General features: G+C 52.8%; 1 protein-coding gene across 1 annotated transcript in view; it reads right to left on the reverse strand.

Annotated features, from left to right (window-relative positions):
• Positions 1-4,328, reverse strand: part of Col8a2 (collagen type VIII alpha 2 chain) — a 23,901-nt gene extending 19,573 nt beyond the window's left edge. The window contains exon 1 of the mRNA XM_026781764.1: positions 4,205-4,328. The gene's annotated coding sequence lies outside the window, so the exon portion shown is untranslated. The remainder of the gene's footprint in view (positions 1-4,204) is intronic.
• Positions 4,329-5,912: the final 1,584 nt, after the last annotated feature.

Genomic DNA, 5,912 nt, shown 5'->3' on the forward strand with positions numbered 1-5,912 from the left:
GAAGAGTGTGGGCTCCTGGGAGCGTACAGAGGAGAAATGGCTTCCCACCCACAGTTTCCAGGGAAGGCCAGACCAGTATCACCAGCTCATCTCCAAAGAATGGCCACTGAGGTCTCACCCCAGCCAGTCAAGGCCCACAGGTGAGGCCAAGAGCCTGGGCTCAGAGCCCTTGCTTGGAGGAACTGGTGTCCCTCACTGCCAGGTGTACCTGTTAGGGACCACTAAGAGGTCTCAGATACCCTTCCTTTCCAATCCAAACTCTTTCCATAGGCTCAACTTTCTGGTACCTCTCGGGGAGGGAGGGGAGAAAAAAGGGGAAAAAAGCCATCTTGTGTTAGAGAGATGCCTAGCATGCTGAAAATGCTGAGCCTGAGGGTCCCCAAAGCAAAGAAACTCTGATTAATGCGAAGGACTAGAGATGGTGCCATCACTCCAGCCCTGCTCAGCAAATCGGCTGGCAACTCCTTCCCCTGCTCTTTAGGTAAACATCCATCTAGCCATGCCTTGCACTAGTGCTACAGGATTAGAACTACATGAACAGAGGGTTAAATTCCCAACCAACTCTTAACTGTTACACTCTCTCAGAGAAACAGAAAGAGGGCCGGGCGGTGATGGCGCACACCTTTAATCCCAGCACTCGGGGAGGCAGAAGCAGGCGGATCTCTGTGAGTTCAAGGCCAGCCTGGTCTACAAGAGCTAGTTCCAGCACAGGCTCCAAAGCTACAGAGAAACCCTGTCTTGAAAAATCAAAAAAGAAAGAGAGAGAGAAAGAAAGAAAGAAAGAAAGAAAGAAAGAAAGAAAGAAAGAAAGAAAGAAAGAAAGAAAGAAAAAAGAGGAATTGAAATTATAGGGTGTCTGGGCTGGACAGATGGTTCAGTGGTTAAAAACACTAGCTGCTCTTCCAGAGGACCCAGGTTCAGTTCCCAGCACCCACATGGTAGCTCACAACTGTCCGTGATTCAAGTTTCCTGGGACTCAACATTCACTCTGGCTTCCAACAGTACTGTATGCATGTGGTGCATGTATGCATGTGCATGGGGCATGTGTGCATCTGTGCATATGGTGCACAGGTATGCACTCAGGCAGAGCAGCCACACAATAAAGACATTTTTAATTTATATTTATTTTATGTATATTGGTGTTTTGCCATAGGTGTCAGGTCCCCTGGATCTGGAAATTACAGACCATTATGAGTTGCCACGTGGGCTCTGGGAATTGAACCTGGGTCCTCTATCTAGAAGAGCAGGCAGTGCCTCTTAACCACTGAGCCATCTCTCCAGCCCCAATAAATACATTATTTTTAAAAAGAAAAAGAAACATTAGCATGTCGGGTAATATGATGAGGTTCTCTCCACCCCGGCTCCCCGCTAGACCTGTGAGAGAAAGCAAACTGTGGAGAAAAGTCCAGCCTTTGCTGTCACTTCTGCCTCTGGCTGCTGTGTGGCCACAGATGATCCGACCTGAGTCTCTAATCCCATCCCAGAGATGGCCAGTAATGCTGGCCTGGCTTTCCCCATGAGGTGCTTACCAGCTGCCTGTCCCCATCACAGGCCTTTTCACTCTCCCAACACAGGCACACCCATCCATCTGTATGGGAACAGTTAGTGTCCCATTCAAAAGTTCCTACGTTTTGTATCTGGATGATACGGGGTCAACACTCCTATGTGCCAAAATTCAACCAGGGAGGTGGGATGCACACAGGTCAGAAAGTTCCGAGAGCTATCTCTATGACAAAAGTAACCTCAGGTCACCCCTCCCAGTCACCTTTCCACAAGCAAAACATGACCCCAGAAAGGGGTTTTGTCAATAGGGAAGCGGAGACACAGAGACGGCAAGGGTCAACTCTTCAAACTGCATGTGTATTGGCTATACCCTTCCTACTCTGGAAGCGACCAGAAAACAGATTGAGACCTCTCTTTCAGAGAGCATGGCTTCCCTGGCTCATGTCTGCATACCTGTGTGCACTTCCTGACCTTGTAGACACACCCAGGCTCCTGTACATGCTCAGTGACCCCCAACTCAATGGCCACACCAAGCTCCAGTCCCCACTTACTTATAGCTTATAAAACTGGAAGCCGATCTCACGTCTTCTGTGCACCTGTCTCCTGTGGGGACGGGCCACAGTGCTGTAACACAAGGCTCCCAGCCTGCCCTCTGCTGTCTCCGTAATTATACGAATACATCGTCATGAACCCCTTCCTCTCATCGTCATGGCAACCACCCACTTTAGCTACCATCACCTTTCTCCTCACACCACCTGGTCCTCCTCCAAGATCTCCCTGCCTGGAAGAGGAAGCTGTTCCCTTCATCAGCCAGTCACTCCCAGCTTACACCTAGGCAGCTCACACCCGGTCTCTAGAGAATAGCCTTAGAATCCTGGCTTCAAAATAGTATGCTCCCTCAACTCCCTACTGTGTGGCCCCAACTGACAAAACTCTATCTTTGAGAGCCTGTGTCACCTCTGACCCTCTCTCCCCATACTTAGCCCTGCATTTGGCTTGCATAGGACCTCACCTCTTTGTGTGCCTCAACGGGCACCCAGAGATCACAGCTGTACCCCATATGAGAGATGCCTGTGCCTCTAGTTCATCCACTCAACTCTGTAAGTACCTTAGGACCAGCTCACCTGAGGCTCTACTTCCCTATAGTGACATGCCTGTCACTGGGGTTCTGGAGAAAGCTGAGGGCCAGCAGGGCAGGGAAGTTGGGCTCACATCCTTTGGCCTGGCTAGGGCCCAGTGCAGGGAATTGGTAGGGTTTGGGGGCTTGGGCTGACAGCTGTGTGTATTTGGCATTCCCGCACCCCCCCCCACCCCTGCTTGCTAAGAGACACATTCCCTTCCCGTTCTTTCCTTTCCTCTGGGCCAGAGTGGAAACACTCATGTTCACTGGGATAGACCAAGTGAAACCAGAGAGATCCTGGTGAGCAGAAGAGTGTGAACCTGTGTGTGCACACTATCCTGTGGAAGTATGCTTGGCTGGACCACATGGGGCTTGCTGTGTGTCTGTTGGAGATTGCGTGTGCACATGCGTGCCATTGTTTTAGCATTTGTGATAAGACTACGGTCTTGTGTGTCTTAGTCTTTTATTCGGTGTGTGACTGTGTATGAGTCTCAGTGGGAGGGAGCGTGGCTGCATCTGACTGGTTTGTGCTGCTTATCTTTTTAGGGGATTCTAGTCCAAGTCTCCATCTGGGTTCATCCACCCCAAGAGAGGCTAGCCCTGAATCTTTGTTCCCACCAAGACCGCTAGCTCTCCCTGTGGCCCCCACAAAGGGTGTGGGCTCCTCACTCAGGATAGTGAGGATCTGCTATCTTAGTTATCTCTGAACCCCCTCCAACACCCCTGCCCCACAGCCCACCATAGGTTCTGGGAAGTTGCTTTACTATAGCAGGCAGTGCCGCAGCAAAGAAGACATCAGGGCCGGCAGAGCACCCTGCAAGTTCAGAGGCATTTCTGTGTGAGGAATCTAGCCTGTTCTTCTGCACAAGGTGTCTCTAGCAGATACATACACAAGTGCACACGCACACTCCAGGCAAATTCAGAGGGATCTGTCCTGGGTTCAACTCCAGAAGCTTTTTGGCTGACTAGCTGTTCTCTATCTGGGAGCCTCCTGGGATCTGTGTGGTGGAGATACCAAAAAGCTGTTCCAAGGACCTGACCCCAGCCACTATTGGCCAGGCACAACCCCCTCAATCCCTACAAGTCTCAATGGGAATGGGGGTGCAGAGCCTCTGGCAGGGACATTCCTCAGAACCTCAGCCTCCGGTGTCGGGTAGAGGCTGCCAGGTTACCCAAAATAGAAAGAACTTGGGGTAGAGACAGAAAACCCAAGTAACTTGGAGGTCGCTGGAGAAGCAGAAATGGCAAAAAGATGGGGAGAAAGATGGGGTGAGGTGGAAGCTGAGTCCCCTCACCTCCCCCTCTCCTCTACCTCACCACGAAGGCAGTTTTGCTATTCCCGTTTTATAGGTGAAGTGAAGTGACACCCCGAGTCAAGATTTTGAAGGAGGAAACAAGGGGCTCTATCTTTGTTACATCCAGGGAATGGGTGGGCTTCCCCTCATCCTCTGGCCAACCCCCAGCACTAGTCGCCCCCAGGTCCTGTCCCCACACTAGGGCCGGAGGCGCCGCGCCCCATCCAGGGTGGACACCTGACCGCAACTAGCCCTCGTAGCCCCCCAACCCGAACCCCCTGTTTACCTGTAGGGAGGCCTCCGAGGGGCGCTCCAGCTCTCTAGAGCGACCCGGATGGCGCAGGCTCGGGGCCGGGGCGTCGTCGGGGTCCGGTCCGAGCCCCTGGAACTCTGCGTTGCTCTACCCGCTACCCCGCGCCCCGGCCGAGTGGGCGGGCGGCGGGAGGGGCGCGGTGGGGCGGGGCCTCCGCCCTGCTCTTTCCATAGCCACAGCCAAGGGCTCACGCCCCGCCCGCAGCACAACCCGCCCGCAGCCTCAGCGCTCCGTAGACCCCGGCCCTAGACGGCTTCCTGTCAAGGGAACACTGGCACTGAAAAAGAGGGTGGGGTGCATGGAGTGGTCTGTGGGGTACCTTTTTGCTCCTGCACAGACAACAGAAGGGTCACAGGGAGTCCTGAGATGGCCCAATGCGCTAGCTATGAAATCGGAGGGAGGGTCAACTCTGAGAGGAGTTCAGGTAGTCAGACAGACAGAATTTGAGTGTTAGGGAAGGTGTCTAAAAAGGGGGTTGGGCACATATCACTTGCCTTTAATCCCAGCACTCAGCTGAGTTCAAAGCCAGCCTGGTCTACATAGTGAGTTCTAGGAAAGCCAGGGCTACATAGAGAGACCCTGTGTGCTAACTAGACTCTGTCAGCTTGACACAAGCTAGAGTTATGTACAGGAAGGGCGCCTCAGTTGAAAAATGCCTTCGTAAGATCCAACGGTAAGGCTTTTTCTTAAATAATGATTGACTAGGAAGGGCTCAGTACATTGTGGGTGGGGCTATCCTTGGTCTGGAGGTCCTGGGTTCTACTAAGAAAGCAGGCTGACAGGTGATCATTTAATCCCAGCACTCTGGAGACAGAGGCAGGAGGATCTCTGTGAGTTCAAGCCCAGCCTGGTCTACAGAGCAAATTCCAGGACAGGCTCCAAAGTTACAGAGAAAAAACCCTGTCTTGAAAAGCAAAACAAAACAAGAAAGGAAGGAAGGAAGGAAGGAAGGAAGGAAGGAAGGAAGGAAGGAAGCAGGCTGAGCAAGTCATCGGGAGCAAGTCAGAAAGCAGCACCCCTCCATGGTCTCTGCATCAGCTCCTGCCTCCAGGTTCCTGCCCTGCTTGAATTCCTGCCTTGACTTCCCTCAGTGATGGGCTGTCACCTGGAAGTGTAAGCTGAAATAAACTCTTTCCTCCCCAAGTTGTCCAAAAAAAATCTGAGTTTCTAGTTAGTGGCCTGGGAATGGTGGAGCCCAGGAAAAGCAGGGTGGCGGGAGTCTGTGAGAACCTGAGGAGTGAGGAGGGAAAGGAAACCTCTGGGTTGGTATTACAGCGTCCTTTGTCGACTTCTGGCCTTGTTGCCATGGAGTGTGGAGAAGCTGGGGGACATAGCGTGGGTCAGCTGCATCTGAGACCAGACAGAGGAGGGCGGCTGCGAAGCACTGAGAGATGTCACTGAGGCGGGAAACCAGGAGCCAGAGAGCAGCCGTCAGAAAGCCAGTGTTTTCTAGAAGCCAGAGAGGCCCACAGGGCCAGGTCTCTCTCACAGAAAAGTGTCCCTTCCAGCCATGGGCAGGTGGTTGGAGTCCGGGGCACCGTTGGTAGCCAGGCTGCAGAGGTCGAAGAGGCACCCCAAGAGAAGAGATGGAAGCAAAGAATGAAATGGAGGGGTTTAAATGAACTGAAGGGAGGCAGGGAGAGGTTGGGGTGAGGGTCCCTGTGTCTCTTCCAAGCTGGAA

The sequence above is a fragment of the Microtus ochrogaster genome, chromosome 10 (assembly GCF_000317375.1).
Source record: "Microtus ochrogaster isolate Prairie Vole_2 chromosome 10, MicOch1.0, whole genome shotgun sequence".
NCBI lineage: Eukaryota > Metazoa > Chordata > Mammalia > Rodentia > Cricetidae > Microtus > Microtus ochrogaster.